Below are 17,979 nucleotides of genomic sequence, written 5' to 3' on the forward strand. Positions count from 1 at the left end.
TTTATTTTGCGGTTATTTATCATTAACATATAAATAGACACCTGGGCACATGGGTGGCTCAGTCAGAGATCCAGCCTTCAGTTGGGCTCAGAGCTGAGCATGGGGCCTGCTCAAGATTCTCTTGCTCCCTCTCACTCTGACCTTACCCCGCTTGTGTTCACACATGCTATCTCTCTCTAAAAATAAAATTAGAAAGCAATAAATAATTTAAAAAATTTAAAAAAATAAAAAAGATACCTGATTTTTGCTTGTTATTTTTTGTATCCTGCAGCTTACCTCAATGTATTAGTCCTCACAGTTTTTAGTTGGAGTCGTTAGTGTTTCCTGCATATAAAATCATGTAATCTGCTAACACATATATTTTGTGTTTTTCTTTCCAGTTTGGATTTCCGGGGTTTTTTGTTTTTGTTTTTGTTTTTAAATTTTTCTTACCTAATTGATCTGGCAAGGGCTTCCTATTCAACTACCGTGTTGAATAAAAATGATCAGAGTGTGTATCATTGTCTTTTCCCTGATCTTAGAGGAAAAGCTCTGTTTTTCACTCTTGAGGATTATATTAGCTATGAGTTTTTCATATATGGCCATTATCTCGATGTATTTTTTTTCTATTTCTAGTTTTTTGAGTGTTTTTATCATGAAAAGATACTGAATTCTGTGAAATGCTTTTCCTATATCAGTTTAGATGAGCATGTGAATTCCTTCAGTTTCTGTCTAGAAGGTATTTCTACTTCACTTTATAAGGATAATTTTACGAAATATAAAATTCTAGGTTTGTAGTTTCTTTTGCTCTCAACATTTGGAATATTTCCCTCTACTCTCTTCTTACTTGATGGTTTCTAATGAGAAAGCCAGTGTAATTCTTGATTTAGTTTCTCGGTATGTAAAGTGTTTATATGTATGCATATGTGTGTGTTTTCTTCGGACTTCTGTCAAGATTTTCTCTTTGTCTTGGTTTTCTACAGTTTGCATATAATGCACCTAGACTTATTAATTTCAGAATTCATCTTCCTCAGTATTCTCTTAGTTTTCTGAATCTGTGGTTTGGTGTCTGTCAGTAATTTTGGAGAGTTTCCCATCATTATTATTTTGAATATTTCTCTGGCTCTGTTGTATTTCTTCCTTCCCCTTCTGACACTGTTGTTACTCATGTGTTACATATTTTGAAGTTTTCCCACAGTTCTTGTATGCTTTTCATCCATTTTCATGCAGTGATGCATTTCAGTTTGGGAGGTTTATATTGACCTATCCTCAAGCTAATTGATTTTTTCCTGGGCTATGCTCTTCTGTTGATCCCATCAAATGCATTCTCATTTCTGTTATAATTTCTAGCATCTCCTTTTAATTCTTTCTTAGAATTTCTTTCTCTCTGCTTATGTTATGCATCTGTTCTTACATGTTGTCTACCTTTTCCATTAGAGTTGTTAACATATTAATCATAGTTATTTTAAGTTCCCTTTCTGACAATTCCATCTGTTTCATATTCTAACATCTGAGTCTGGTTCTGATGCTTGCTTTGTCTTTTTGGACTGTTTTTCTTTCCTTTTGGCATGCCTTGTCATTTTTTTGTTGAATGCCAGACATGTTGAATTTGTAATAGGAATTCAAATTAATAGGCCTCTAATGTGAGGATTTATGTTAATCTAGCTAGTAGTTCAGCATAGTTTAGTATTTGTCTTAGCTATTGGAGCTGGAGGCTTTAAATTTTTCTCATGTTCTTGCTTTTTTTATCTTCTCTATTGGTGTTAGGCTGTCTTTAGTACTATTTCTAAGACACTCTGTGCCTTGCAGCATTTCTAGCATAACCCAGTATTATTGTGCTGGATCCCTGTTGTGATGGTGGTAAGGTGGGATGGAGGGGGGGATGTTCTATAATCATTCAATTAAATCTCAGTCTTTCACTTGGCCCATGTCTGTGTCCCATGACCTTCACAAGTTTCTCTGCTTATATAGCTACTCCCCTCTCTCCACTCTCCATGAAACAAAAAGTGGGGAGGAAGATGAAGTAAGGAGTGTTTTTCCTCCACAGCTCATGGAAAAGGCTCTAGTAAAGTCTCTCACTTAGGAAATGAAGGCTTTTTTTAACGATAAGGCTCTGGGTATATTTCACAAAGAGTACTCTCCTTCCCCTGCCCTCACAGGAGAGGATCTTTTTTGGTTTTTCAGTATGTGAGCCTCATTATGTTCCTGGAGTTAAAGACTGTGAAAGGCTGGGAGCCCATCAAGGACTGTGACCTTTGGGAATCTCTCACTTGCAAGCTAGTTCACACTCAGCCTCCAGTTAAGTCTTCAAAATTAAGTGTGCCTACCAGTTTATGGCGCCAGAGGCTTCTGGGTCTGAAAAGCAGGTCTCGGCCAAGATTCTCTCTATTTCTGTTCTGTTTCTATATCTCAGTCTGAGTCCATATCTAAATCTATGTGTGAATATAATGAGAATCACAGATATTTATCTGCTGTGTTATATGTTTTTGTTTTCCTGTAGTATATTGTATGTACCAAATAGTAGATATTTTCTTAATATTTTAAATTATAGAAACATATTTAGAAAAATTTATTTGAAGATAAAGCTTGCCTCCCTTCTCCATTAGCAGTCTATTACATTAGAGGGGATGCACTTATATGAACACTGACTCTTGATCATCTAGAATGTTCTACCACTTATTAGCTCTGTCATCTTGGTGAAGTCATTTAACTTCTTGGTATCTCATTCTACTTATATGTATAATGAAAGCGAAAAGATTTTCTTGTTGAGAGGTTGGTCGGAAGTTAAATGAGTCTATATGAATATGTAAAAGCATTTAGAACACTGACTGTCATGCATTTTATAAGAACTCAGCAAATACTAACCATTAGCAGAAAGAACAATAGAATGATTCTTATTCAGTAAAATCTTTATGTCTTTGTGTGACATAGAACACTGTTTATTGTTTGGCTGCTGCCTCTCTTGTTCAGCCTCATCAGCCATTACCCCTACAATATTAAACTTCTGATAACTTCTTAAGTACATTACATCTGTTCATTCTTTGTCTTCTCCAAATATACTGCTGTTCTAACCTGAGATATCTTTTTCCTGTCTCCAGTTGGCAAAGTCCTACCCCTCCATCCAGTCTCGCCTTTAACACTGCCTTTTATAAAATACTTACTGAATCTTCCAGACAGCGTTAGCACTTCTCTTCCAGAGTTTTTATTGCATGAGTCCATGAATATCTAATAAATACTGATATATTACTATGTTTTTTGTTTTTTGTTTTTTTCTTAAGGCAGTGAGAGGGACCCTTTCTCTTCATTACTCTTATTGGCTTGGTGTTTAGCATACGGTTATTTGATAAGTACTTGTTGAATGAATGTAAATAAAATGGCTCTGAAACAGGGTTCACATAAAAGTTCTGTCAGAGCAAAGCATTGACTGGCACATCATGACCCTTCCCTACCAACTCAATTCTTCCATTAGCTGTGCTGCCATGAAAGTAGGCCCATCCCCTTCTATTCTTGTTAACTGCTTTCTTGTTCATCTTTCCCAGTAGAATGACAGCTATGTTAGGGCACCAGCCCAGTGTTTCTTATTTTTTAAGATGGCAACGGAGGATTTTGTACTGCAATAACTGTTTGTTGAATAAATAAGTTATTTCAGTGTTGCATGGTGGAAGAAAAGGCAGAAGAAGGAAGAATAAAATTTGAAAGCATAAATGTCAACAATGTGGCTTATATAAGTAATTAGAAAGGAAAAACTTGATTTTTGAAGTACGTTAAAGTAAAAAATATGAGAATTTATATTTTTTGTTTCATCCTGTTGGTTAAAAATGTCAAAGATCCTCAGCATTAAAAAGGATTAAAGAATGAATTGAAAGGGTCAAAGATTTGGAAAACAACCTTTTGGGATGTAAAATAATTTTTCTTCTTTTTGTCTCAGTAAAAATGATATAATATTCCTATGAATATAGAAATCTTGATCATTATTGAAATATAGGAATGAAAAAAATGCAAAATTGAATATATATATTTTTCCCTTTGATAACATAGTGGAATGTGATCTTGTGGATACATATTTTGCTCTGATAGCCTTGGAATGTAATCTCAGCAGAGTGCTTAATATATCTCACTCATTTCAGAGGGAACTTGTAGAATTTCAAGAAGAGTGATAGTGATGATAATGAATATGTGTTCTTTTGACAGGTATAGCAGAATACAGATAGTCCTCTTTTTTTCTTTTTTTATACAATGTATGGCAGCCAGGAATCGTATTATCTTTTATAGAAATTATCATAATATTTATATATTTTACTTGAAGAATCAGCTTGACATATATGTTTGATAGGGTGATGAGCAATATGAACAGTTCCCTAAAGAAAGTGATTAAATCGAAGAGACAAGTTTTTCTTTTTATGCTTTTGCTATAGTTTTGCTGAAGTTCATTTATTTTTTTAAAAATCTTTTAATGTTTATTTATTTTTGAGGGAGTCAGAGAGACAGGGCATGAGCTAGGAAGCAGCAGAAAGAGGAAGACACAGAATCAGAAGTAGGCTCCAGGCTTTGAACTGTCAGCACAGAGCCTGATGCGGGGCTCGAACTCACAAACCCATGAGATCATGACCTGAGCCAAAGTGGTATGCCTAACAGAGTGAGCCACCCAGGTGTCCCCTGAAGTTTATTTATGATTTTAGAAAGTAATAACTTTCATTTAACATAGTCTCACTCAATTTGACATAAATATTAAAATAACTACTGTATTAAAAGACATTTAAGAAATCTTTATTTCAGGGGCTCCTGGGTGACTCAGTAGGTTAAGCACTGACTTTGGCTCAGGTCGTGTTCTCACAGTTTGAGAGTTCGCATGTCGGGTCCTCTGCTGTCTGCTGTGCAGAGCCTCCCTCTCCCTCTTTCTCTGCCCATCCTCTTCTCATGTGCTCATGTACTCTCTCTCAAAAATAATTAAACATTTAAAAAGTTTTCAAAAGGAAATCTTTCTTTAGAACTCTGAAGCATTTAAAAAATTTTAATGTTTGTCTATTTTTGAGAGAAAGAGAGAGAAAGTGAATAGGGCCAGAGAGAGAAGGAGACTGAGAATCTGAAGCAGGCTACATGCTATCAGCGCAAAGCCCAATGTAGGTCTTGAACTTGCGAACCATAAGATTGTGACCCTAGCTGAAGTCAGAGGTTCAACCGACTGAGCAACCTAGGCACCCCCATGAGTAGTTTTTTAAAATGTTATTGTAGTTAACCAAATATCTGTCAAATGAACAGATTTGTGTTATTCTTATAAGCCACCAACATTGAAAACAGTAACTATCCCTGAAAATATATATGTATCCTGTCATATAAAGATAATGTCATTTATTGTAAGTGCCCCTTGTATAGGCACATACATTAGAGTCTTCATGCTTTTCTAACTTCATTTGATCATTAATCTAGGTTGTCTAGGAACAACTCAAACTACCTTTTTTTTTTTAAATATTTTTAATGTTTCATTTATTTCTGAGAGAGAGAGAGAGAGACAGCGTGAGCAGGGGAGGGTCAGAGAAAGGGAGACACAGAATCTGAAGCAGGCTCCAGGCTCTGAGCTAGCTGTCAGCACAGAACCCAACGCGGGGCTTGAACCCACGAACCGTGAGATCATGACCTGAGCCGAAGTCTGACACTTAACCGACTGAGCCACCCAGGCACCCCCGAAACTGCCATTTCTACTGTATTTCTTCCTTATCCTTCAGGGTAAAAGCTATCTATTGAAAATAATGCCTTCTCTGGGTGTTTTCTGTACTTTCTTTTACCTTTCTATCCATTGCCTATCCAGCACTTCTTGGTTTTAAAAACAAAGAAATATTGGGGCACCTGGGTGGCTCAGTCAGTTAAGCATCCGACTTTAGCTCAGGTCATGATCTCATGGTTCATAGATTTGAGCCCCGTATCCGACTCTGTGCTGACGGCTCAGAGCCTGGAGCTGCTTCAAATTCTGTGTCTCCCTCTCTTTTTGCCCCTACCCGACTCAGCCTCCGTCACCGTCTCAAAAATAAATAAACATAAAAAAATTAAATTAGATACCTACAGCCATTTACTTTGAAAAAGCAGTCTAAAACAGGACAGGCGTGAACAGAAGTGTATTTTGATCAATTAAAATTTTGCTTCCATCAGATACCAGGTACCTGAATATTGAAATAGTGAGAGTCAATTAATTCTCCGACTTTCTTATTATTCTAAGATTGGTAGCAGCTTGAACCATGCCAACTGAGCTTGTCAAGTCATGTCAAGATTTCAAAGAGAAAATGGACCTCTTGGAAAATACTGGTTTCGGGATGAGAGGAGATGTATTCTTAAACTGTCACCAGTATTTATATGGGTTTCCCAGTTTTATCAAAAGTGGTCATAAGTTATTTTTACTGTACCTTCAGTTTTGAGCTTTGACATTCCCCATTTAGTCTTTTCTTCAAATTCTCTGAACTCCAAAGTAAATTTCACCTATGGCATTCTAAGACATTTCAGGACAAGGGACAATTTGGCTGATAACAGTGTTTTGAATCACAGAGTTCTTCGTGTGGGTGTGTTACAAGACTGCTATTTAAAATACATGAAACAGAATCATCTACTTCCATGACTTTCCTTTGAACAAAAAAAGTTCTAGTTAAGAAGAGAACTAAGTTTTTATTTTTTTGAGTGCTTACGATGTGTTGCTGTGCTATGCTTTTTAAAATATATTTTACTTCACTTAATCCTTTTAAGATATTGAACAGTGGTTACTGCTGTTTCTATTACACAAACATCATAATCGGTAACATATGCTGATCACTTAGTATGTACCATGCGTTGTTGTAAGAGCTTTGCATGATCTCTGTCAGTTACAAACCTTATCAGGAGGTATCATTCTTAATCCTGCAAGGTACTGGATTTCTGGACACTTTAAACAACTTGTCCAAGTAGCCCAGCTACTCAGGGATTATTCTTGAAGTGTTCACACTCAGATTTTGTGATTTCCAAGCCTGTATCCTTCTTTCTATGCCAGTGCTTCTCTCTCTCTCTTTCTCTCTCTTTCTCTCTCACTCTCTCTCACTGTCTCTCTCTCTCTCTCTCTCTCTCGGTAAGCACCATGCCTAGTGTGGGTGATTGAACTTGAATGACCCCAAGATCAAGAGTCACATGCTCTACCAACTGAGCCAACCGGGCACCTATTATAATGCATCTATGCTTATTTTAAAATAAAAACTGCTTTAAATGATTTAGTAATTTAATAGCTTATATATTCCCCCAACTCTTCAAAGTACCATGTTTGTGTTTTCATGGCAAGGCACCCATACCCCCAAAGTGCACATATATTCCATTTTGAACATTTGAGTAGGTCAAAATGTTTCTTCCAAAGCCCCTTGTATGTATAGCAGTTGTATGAGGATTGGTGTCAAGCTGAGTACACTGCCCTCGGATATACCTTTGCATTGCTTTGGCAAAATTGCTCTTAGGATTGGGTGTGTCAGATCAGTCCCTCTTGCATCTCACAGATAAACTTGCCAACTCAAATGTCAACCTTCAGAATGTGATGAAGACAATTCTGGAGGTAGATGCTTAATGAGTTCTGTACAGCCTTCATCACACATTTTTCCTACCCAAGTCAAGAGGGTCTGAAATGTTGACAGTGATAATTTAGCTTTGATCCAAACTACCATTAAATTGTCTAGCTAGAGGCAAAGAAGTTCTTATGTTCTATTCTCCATCTCCATGTCACCTCTGTATTCAAATTTTCTTATTAGTGGCCCATATTTTCTTGTGATTTTACACATCTTCTCTGACTGTAAGAGAGAAAGAGAATTTTTTTTTGTAATAATGCCAAAACCCATGTGTGTATGTGTCAACTAGCACACTGTACTGCTTGGACTTGGGAATGAGCCAGTTCGGCGATATGCTTGTCATGCGCATTTATACATACAAACTCATTCTGCTGGTAATGTGCCAGCCTCTGACCATTTGCTACGTGTGTGTGTGTGTGTGTGTGTGTGTGTGTATTTTCCCCTTTCCGCCTAGTTTAATTATTCTTATAATCTTACATGTACTACTTCTGGCTACTTCACACTCTAGAAGTTAAAGTGAATGAGTGTTGCTTTCTAAATGATGCTGTTTTCATGATCTCATTTTTCGTTAAGCCACAGAAAATTATTATTCAGAAGTTGGGTTCAAGAATCATTAACCTGCCAGAAAGCAGATACTTGCAAGGTTCTGCTGGTAAATAACCTTATTTTACCATCCAGGTGTGATTTGAGTTGGTTTATATCAAATTAACCTTTGTAAGCTGCAGGTCCTTTGGTGGTAGAGCAAGGAAAACATTCTCCATTGGCTGACTTTCTAAATAATTTTCTTAATTTGGATCTTGTAAAGAAAACTTTTAAGCCACCAGCACTTGGACTGAGCAGATAGTCAATTGTCTTGGTGCCTGGCCAGCCTTCCCTCCATCTGTGAGGCAGCTGAAATATACCACCTCCTTTCTGAGACCTCCCCTGACTCATGCGGGCAGAATCACTGTCTTGGTTTCTGTTTTCTCCTTATGTGCTAAGCATATGTCTAACAGGAGCCCTTTTAAGTATTATCTTGCAATTGCTGGGCACCTGCTTCCAAAGCCACCACAATATTACTCAGTATCTAAGAGAAGGAGTGATCTTTTATCTTCACGTTTCCAGTGTCTGACACAATGCTATGGATATGGTAGGCACTCTGTAAATACGTGATGAGGAAGGGATGGATGGATGGACCCCTACTCTGAAAAGTAGCATCATGATTCTTGGTAGTAAACTTCTGGACCAAGATTATAATGTAATGACACAAACTTTGCAGCCAGATTGTTTCTGTTTGAACCCCAGCCCTAACAAATGTAGGGTTTGTACCTTGGGCAAGGTACTTAACCTCTCTGTGTCTCAGTTTCTTATTTTATAAAATAGATGATAATAGTATCCCAGATGTAGTATGGGAGTACACATAAAGTGCTTGGCACGGTTCCTGGCACCTAGTGAGCTGCTCTGTAATGTTTGTTCTTATTATATTACCTGTAAGAGTAGAATTGTAATATGCTGAGACAACTGACTACTTGAAAAATGTGTTTTGGGAAGCAGAGATGAATGGAAACTTAATTATGCTTGACAAATAGCCTATGGTCTTGTGCTGTGGAAGGATACTTTGTTAATGCCCTCTTTGTTAGGAGTGCATTGAGGGATGGCAAGCTGAAGTCACAGTGAGACCTTACTAATGCCGCTAATGGAGCCTGGAAGTTTCATCTGGTGGGATATGGCAGTGCTACAAAAGCCATAGTTTGACTCTTCTAATTCAGGTGAACAGTTGTGAGAGGTAACTAAGAACAAGGTTAACTCTAGGATATTTCTCCAAACCAGGAAGGGGGTGCTGTTATTTTTACTCTGGAACAATGGACACACACAGGGTAATTTCAGGCAAACCAGAACACAGTGTACAGTTCCAATGTACATGTGGCCTGGGTGGTATAAAAATCTTTCTAGTATATTCTACCTTTGAAAAGCATCGTTTCCTTGAAAGTACTCTCAGATGAAGATAAATGGGTCATTTATCCCAGCTCCATTGATTTTCATTCATTAGTACATAAACTACAGTTCATTTAAGATCTCAGCTACTATCAACAATCTCAGTGTCAGCTCACTGGCTCTGGGGGAAAACAGTCAGTAATACGTCTTCCCTATCATAGATTGAAAAGCGGTGGAAGCAAAAGCGGATGACTTGAATTAAGAATTTAATGGTTCTTGGGGCCGCCTGAGTGGCTCAGTCAGTTAAGTGTCCAACTCTTGGTTTCGGCTTAGGTCATGATCTCACAGTTCATGACAGCACAGAACCTGTTTGGTATTCTCTCTCTCTCTCTCTCTCTCTCTCTCTCTCTCTCTCTCTGTGTGTGTGCTTGTGTGTGTGTGTGTGTGTGAGACTCTCTGCCCCTCCCTCCCTCTCTCTCTCTGCCCCTTCCCTGTGCTCTCCCTCTTTCTCTCTCAAAACAAATAAGTAAATAAACTTAAAAAAAAAAAAAAAGAATTTGTTCTTTAACTTTTTAACCAATGATTACATTCCTGAATTGAATTCCATTTTTTAAACAGGGAACTACAACCAACAGAGTTCTGTTAATCCAGGTGCTTTGACTGACTGACAACTAAGGGAAATGAGACCTATTTAAATTTGTGTCTTTCCTTGATTATTCACCTTTTTGGTATCGGACAAACTAGAACTCAAGTTTCCGTTATTGACTGTAGTGTTTGGGTCAGCATCTTGCTTAAATCATCAAAGAATTTTGCCTCTAAATAAATTAAATAAATCTCTCTTTTACTGCTGAAGCTTTATACCAAAAAAAAAAAAGGTATAAAATTAGGGAGTTATGTACATCTGGCTTGATCCTCTTGTGTGAGCATTTGGATTTGAGCACCAGTGGCACCCTGCCAGTGACAAATGGAGGCACTGAGATTGCCTTTCCCGTCATCCGCTACCTTTTATGGTGTCGAGGGATTTCTTGTTCTCCTTAGTGACCCAGCTGCAAAGCAGCTGTTGTTGAGGCTCCTGCCTTTCCACTCTCACAGGGCAGCGTTCCTAACCATCCCCCTGGGATTTAAGCTTCTGCAGCAAGTGTGTCAACTCANTCCACAGAGCTGCTTCGCATGCTATGGCTCAGTAGTTTGGGATGGAGTGATCCAGCCAATGCTCATGAAACTGGTCATGACAAACAAGAAGCACTCGCTGCACAAACAGCCCAGCTGAATGGTTGGACTGGTTGAGAATAGCTAAGATTCAGGGCCTTTCCAATTGCACTAATTCCCTAAATGGAGATTAAGTCACATTGTCCACTTTATCCATCCTTGCAAAGTTTCCTGCTGGAAACCATTTTTTATGAACTTTTGGTGCCATCTTATGGAACACAGAATGCTGATAAAATTGTGATTACCCCTCCCGCCCCCAGTATAATGGAGGTGTTGAAAATAATGATAGTGGGGGTGATGTTTTGGGTCTCACTCAGGCCTCACAATATGATCAAATTTGCCCCCTGGAGCCTGTGCTTTTGTATGACTAAAGCAACAATCCCAATGAGAATGTGTATTTGAGAAATGTGTTTTTAGGGGCACCTGGGTGGATCAGTGGTTAAGCATCTGACTTTGGCTCAGGTCATGGTCTCACAGTTCAGGAGTTCAAGCCTGTATCAAGTAAGATCAAGCCCCACATTGTGTGATCTTGAGCCCCACATTAGGGTTCTCTCTCTCTCTCTGCCCTTCACTTTCTCTCAAAAAAAAAAAAAAGTTTTTATTGTTTTCTTTTCCAAAACATTTAACATTTTTATGCATTTATGACCACTTATTATGCATCTGGCCGTTCTCTAAGTGTTGATCAAACAATTCTCCTAAAGTGGTTTACAAGTAGAAGAGAGGACAACAAATGATAATTCGAATATTTATGTTAAGTGTCACAGCAAAAGTAGGATTTGGTCATTGTTAGAGCACCTAGAGGAAGAGACTCGGTTTAAAGAATTCTGGGTGGATGATATTTGACCAAGGCCATAATGGGAAAGGTATCTAAGACATCTAAAAATTAATGGGGTTGTTTTCCCTTCTAGTTTTCAATTAAAAACTAAGCAAAAAAAACCTTAGGCCTTAATTTTTATGCCTCGTTGGGATTTATGTTTTGATTTCTATATTTTTCAGTGCATTCAGCGTGTCCCCTCCCCTTCTGCTGATATTGTGCCTTCCACTCTCCTTCACAGCCAGACACAGAGTGGTCTATAATTGTGGTATCCACTTACTTACCTCCACCCCTCACACTTTCCCCCAACTCCTTCTGGCTTCAAGACCTATTATTTCATATAAACATACCCAACTAAGGTTACTAATAATCTCTGTGTCAGAAAATCCGGTGGATGATTTTCAGCATTTGACATAATTGACTGTTTCTGTCTTCTTCAGTTAGTGTTTTGCCTTGTGGATGAAGCCTTATTAACCAACTGCATTCAAAACTAATCTTATTTCTTCCATTATTTATAAGTTGTTGTTACTTTGTTTTTTGTTTGTTTTTGTTTTTGTTTTGATTTCACAATCAGAATCTTAGAGGTCATCTTTGTCATTATCTCCACCTCCTTCATCAGACCCTCTCTCTCTCCTATCCATCACTTTTATCTGTGCTATCTAAATATCCCTCATGTCAGTCCAATAATCTTTATCTCCGTTAGCAACCCCATCACTCTTTTTTAAAAGCCTGGACTAATCTGTCTCCATACATTCTGTTCCCATTCCAACCCTGTAACCATGTGCCCTCACAGTGATATTTACAAAACAGATAAGGACACATTCCTTCTTGGAACCTATCAGCCAGGTGTGCTCTACTTTTCACATGACCCGCCTTTTGTCCTTGGCTCCCTCATCCCTGCTCTGCACAGGATGTGTTCCTGCCATGAGATTTAACCTTTGCTGTATCTCTAGAATACTTTTTCCTCCCTTGAGCTCGTTAATCATACACCTCTTTCACGTTTTTAGAACGAGGAGCAATTCCCTTGAACACTTTTTCTGAGTATTCAGCTAGGTCAAATCAGCTGTTCTCAATGAAATTCCATACTCCTCGTTTTTGTCATTCTCATAACCACTGTTGTTTTGAAAGATGCACAAGGGCAGAGGTTATGTTTTATTCATCATTTTTATCCCAATGCTTAACACAGTGATAGACACGATAGGTACCCAATGCATATTTGTTGAATTAAAAAAATAAATGAATAAATTTCAGGAATTGTTAAAGTTCATTATTTTAATTAAATAACAGATATTTTGGGGGATGCCTGAGTCGCTCAATGGGTTAAGCATCTGAATTCGGCTCAGATCATGCTCCCACAGTTCAGGGGTTTGAGCCCTGTATTGGGCCCTGTGCTGACAGCTCAGAGCCTAGGGCCTGCTTTGGATTCTATGTGTCCCTCTCTCTGCCCCTACCCCTGCTTGTCCTCTCTCTCTCTCTCTCTCTCTCAAATGAATAAATATTTTAAAACTTTTTTTAAAGAAACATTTTCTAAAAATTTTTTTAAACAGATATGTTTTCTATTTCATTTGTAATTTAAAGATAAGCTACACACATTACTCTAAAGTCTAAAAAGAGCCAATTTTAATATTTTTAAATGAATCACATTTTAAAGTAAATTGTTGGAATATATATTTATCTGTAATATAATTATAAATTTGATGCAAACAAAATTTTTACTTCACCACAACTTCATCAGACATTTTAAAAAAATATCTAAATATTTTCATCAACTGGTACTATGGATAGAGAAGAATTATGGTAATATGTGGGTTTTAACTTAACACTGAGCTTAGTATAACAAAGCAGCGTAACAGACTAAGCGATTTACCCAGATGGAGTTTAAGATGTGGTTGTATCCCATCAAATTAATTATCTCACACTGAAATGTTATTACAGTATGTGTGGATGACCTCTTTAAGATTGAAGGGAAAATATACAAGTGAACAGATGTAGAAAGGAAATGAAAACTTGTAACAGGAAATCTGAGTAAGCCAAACATCTCCAGTTATATAATATTTCAGAAATTAGCTATTTGTATATCAACATTAAAATCTAACTTTTTACTCATAATGTCAATGCTGTCAACATACAATTTAAAATTTTTTAATTATCATTTTAAATATTTATGAAAAGCAAGTAACTTATTTAAAGCTATTTTTAAATATATACTTTCTCTTGTATTGAAAACGTTAAAACCTAGAAGGTTTTTTTTTTTTGTCTTCCTTCCTTCCTTCCTTCCTTCCTTCCTTCCTTCCTTCCTTCCTTCCTTCCTTCTTTCTTTCTTTCCTTCCTTCCTCCCTACCTCCTTCCCTTCCTTCCTTCCTGGCATTCTTGCAGGTTTTCTCCTCATGCAAGGCACTAGATATGGCATTTTTTCTCCTTGCTAATGCTTGGTCTGGGGCCTCCTGTCTGTCTAGTCTTACCTAAATTAGTTCTCCATACTGTTGCTCTAACATCTCAACCTAGTAGAACTTGATTACTCCACAGTGCATTCACTTTTCCTACCAACACCTACTCTTTCCCATGTGAATAAGTCAGCATACATTCACTTGGGTGCCATAAGTCACAGATGTGGAGTCATCTTTGACTTCTGTTTTTATGTTATACCCATACCCAATCCATCAACCATCTATTTTCTAGGGATTCCAAAACTGACCACATCTTATCACTTCCACCACTTTCACCCTAGTCTTTTTTTTTTTATTTGTTTAATATTATTATTTTTTTTTATTTCTAGGAGAGAGAGAGAGACAGCGTGAGCAGGGGAGGGTCAGAGAGAGGGAGTCACAGACTCTGAAACAGGCTCCAGGCTCCGAGCTGGCAGTCAGCACAGAGCCCGACGCGGGGCTCGAACCCACAAACCGTGAGGTCATGACCTAAGCGAAAGTCGGACGCTTAACCGACTAAGCCACCCAGGCACCCCAATATTTATTTATTTCTGAAAGAGAGAGAGAGAGAGAGCGTGCACAATGCAAGCAGGGGAGGGGCAGAGAGCAAGGGAGTTAGGGGATCTGAAGTAGATTCTGTGCTGACAGCAGATAGCCTGATATGGGGCTCAAGCTCATGAACTGCAAAATCATGACTTGCGCCAAAGTCTGACACTTAACTGACCCTAGTTTTCCATGGAGTATTAACAGCCTTCTAATAAGTCTCCCAGTTTTTTCTTCTGTGCCACCTATACTTTTCTACCTAAAATGTGAAGTGATTTTGTAAAAATACAAGTTTGATCACATTTTTATCTTTATGTAGATTCATCCACGGTTTTCCTTCCTAATCAAAGGAAATTCCAGTGCTTGTTTTAGCATCACATACACTAAAATTGAACTGATACAGAAAGGAATAGCATGGCCTTTGTGCAAGAATTACATACAAACTCATGAAGTGTTCCGTATTTTTTGAGGTTCTCAGAGTCTATACGACCCTTTGCTGTTTAACACCAAGGAAATTATATGAATCAAAGCAACATGTTGCATCCAATATTGAAGCTGTGATTTTCACTACCAAAAAATAAAATTTAATTCCAAACTACTCCTAGGCCCTACACAGTGTGGTCCTTCCCATCTCTCACACTCATTTCCTAAGATTCTTTGTGGGAATTACTCCATTGCTGCCATATTGTTTTTCTTGTTAAGCACTACCTCTCTAAATCTCCCAGATCTTTGCATGATTCACTTACTCTTTTACTTACGTCACCTCTCAAATGTCAGGATGGGTCTTTCTGGAACAGTTTATCAAGTATCATTCTACCCTTCTCCCATTTGTATATTGTTCTCTTCTCTTAGTTTGTATTAATTTTCCCAGAGTACTTAAAAGTAACTGACAGCGTCCCCTCCTGATGTGTAAAACTATCCATTCTGTCACGAGAATGTGAACTGTAGGAGGGCAGAATCTTTGTCTTGATTACTAACGCCTGGAATAGAACCCGTTACATGGCAGTTCTATGAAGTGAAATGTCACATTTCTGAATCTCTTTCCCTTTTTAGTAGGCTAAGTTCTGTGTTCTCATGACAGTTGAGTTGGACAGGAACACAGCACTATTTTTTAACAGCCTACTCTAGATATGTACTTCTCTCCCCTTCAGTCTTGAACTAGCAAGGGATGGGGCACCTAGGTGACTTAGTTAAGTGTCTGACTCTTGATTTTGGCTCAGGTCATGATCTCACTAACCATGAGTTCGAGCCCTGCATCAGGCTCCTCACTGATAGTGCAGAGCCCGCTTAGGATTCTCTCTCTCTCTCTGCCCCGCCCCTCTTCATGCATGCTCATTCTCTCTCAAAATAAATAAATAAACTTAAGAAAAAAAAAAAAAAGATTCCACCANATGCAAGGTTCCTCTTAAAGATATTTTTTCAGTTTAAAAAAAAAAAAATGTAATTAGGACAGAGGCACCTGGGTGGCTCAGTTGGCTAAGCATCCAACTCAATCTCAGCTCAGGTCTTGATCTCAGAGACATGAGTTCAAGCCCTGTATTGGGCTCTCCACTGAACATAAAGCCTACTTAAAAAAATGTAATTAAGGTATAAAGTACAATTTCCATCCTGCTTATTTCATTTAGCAATGGGTCATAGAGATCTCTTATAGTTTACATAATTTTTTACAAAATTATTTTAATAGTTACATAGTACATTATTGAAATGACATTGCTTAACCAAGTCCATGATGATGGACATTGGGTTTGTATAGACTGTACTGCAATGAAAATGAATAGCTGTAGGGGCACCAGGGTAGCTCAGTCGGTTAAGCATCCAGCTTCGGCTCAGTTCATGATCTTACGGTTCGTGGGTTCGAGCCCCCCGTCGGGCTCTGTGCTGACAGCTCAGAGCCTGGAGCCTGCTTCAGATCCTGTGTCTCCCTCTCTCTCTGACCCTCCCCTGCTCACGCTGTCTCTCTCTCTCTTTCAGAAATAAATAAAACTTTTAAAAAATGTAGAAAAAAATGAATAGCTGTTTCTTGGTATTTACAGATATTTTCTTAGAACCAGTGCTTAGAAATAGAATTGTTTATCCAAAGGCACCCAGGTGGCTCAGTCGGTTGTCTGACTTTTGATTTTAGTTCAGGTCATGATATCTTGGTTTGTGGGATCAAGCCCCACGTTGGGCACTAATCTGACAGCACAGAGCCTGCTTGGGGTTCTCTCTCTCCCTCTCTCTCCCTGTCCCTCCCCAACTTATGTTCATTCATCCTCTCTCTCTCTCTCTCTCAAAATAAATAAACATTTAAAAAAAGAATTGTTTGGCCAAAGTGTATTTATGATTTAAAATAAATAGATAAACATTAAAAAAAAGGAAAAGAATTGTTTGGCCAAATTGTATCTATGATTTAAAAGCTCTTGATACATATCAAATTGATTCCAAGGAAGATATTACCACATTTTTACTGTAGTTTTCTATGTGTTATAGGAGTATCTGTTTTTTGTGAATTCATGGCAGTACTGAATTCTTTTATTTTGTGGAAACTTCAGTGATAGGTGAATAATGACATCTCAGTGTTTAATTTGTATTTTAGGTAAAGTGAATGTTGAGTAAGTTGACCATGTTTTTATAGTGGTTTTTAGCCATTAATTTTTGATGTTTGCAAACTGCTTATTTGTGTCTGTTGCTCATATAATATATATGACTTTCAGTCCAGAAACTCAGCTGTATATGGACAATCCACTTTTTTATCTTCCTTGAACGAAATTTAGTCCTTTGCAGTCTTTCATCTCACTTGGTCAGCCATTTAATTTCAGCTAGTTCTGTGGCTTCCCCCCCTTCCAAAGGTTCATGTAAATCTGAGGCAAACCAAAGATCCTCCTTCCCTGTAGAGTTCTTGACACTCACTCTAGATGCTGACCCTGAATATTGTGGGGCACTCCCTGTCACTGCTAGGGTCCCTCAGTGTCATTTGACATAATTCTTCAATGAGTTTATGCCTTATACAAAATATCCCAAGTGTCATTCAGGCAGCTTCTGCTTTGGGATGTTTAGGAAAGGGGGACTTGGAGGACAATTTAGGGGAGGAAAAATATAAGCTAGTATCAGTAAGCTACTCAGCCACATTCATTTTTCTGTCTTATTCTATTATATTTTAATGCTTTTCAGAAGAAATATTATTCCATCCCTAAAAAAGTGATGTCAAATGTTAGGTATCTGATATTTTGATGAGGGAAATATTTTAGTAGTATGGAGATGAAATATTTCTTCATGAAAGTTGCCAATGCCCCTGTCCTGTTACTGTGCTTCTATCTAAAGTTAGCTCCGTTTAATAACATATAATGACTTGGAGGAATATGAGAATTAAATGGTTTAATATAAATCATCTTCATTTGTAAAAAATTAGTGGAAGTGCTAGGCATTTTTAAATTATTATTTTTTTTTTGTATTTTGAGGTGGAAGCACTTTAATTTCCTAAAGACACTTCATATATAAAAACATTAATGTTAAAATAGACCATCAAATAATGCTCTTTTCCATCTGTAAA

At 37.7% G+C, this 17,979-nt stretch overlaps 1 protein-coding gene and 1 non-coding gene across 2 annotated transcripts in view; both read left to right on the forward strand.

Annotated features, from left to right (window-relative positions):
* The window catches only part of LOC144218296 (protein O-mannosyl-transferase TMTC2-like), a 135,227-nt gene that overhangs the window by 15,986 nt on the left and 101,262 nt on the right, over nucleotides 1-17,979 (forward strand). The window lies entirely within an intron of this gene.
* Nucleotides 14,810-14,916, forward strand: LOC144218305 (U6 spliceosomal RNA). The gene has a single exon (XR_013331106.1). It is a non-coding gene; the product is annotated as a U6 spliceosomal RNA (small nuclear RNA).

Source organism: Crocuta crocuta, unplaced genomic scaffold (assembly GCF_008692635.1).
Source record: "Crocuta crocuta isolate KB4526 unplaced genomic scaffold, BGI_CrCroc_1.0 scaffold79, whole genome shotgun sequence".
Taxonomy (NCBI): domain Eukaryota; kingdom Metazoa; phylum Chordata; class Mammalia; order Carnivora; family Hyaenidae; genus Crocuta; species Crocuta crocuta.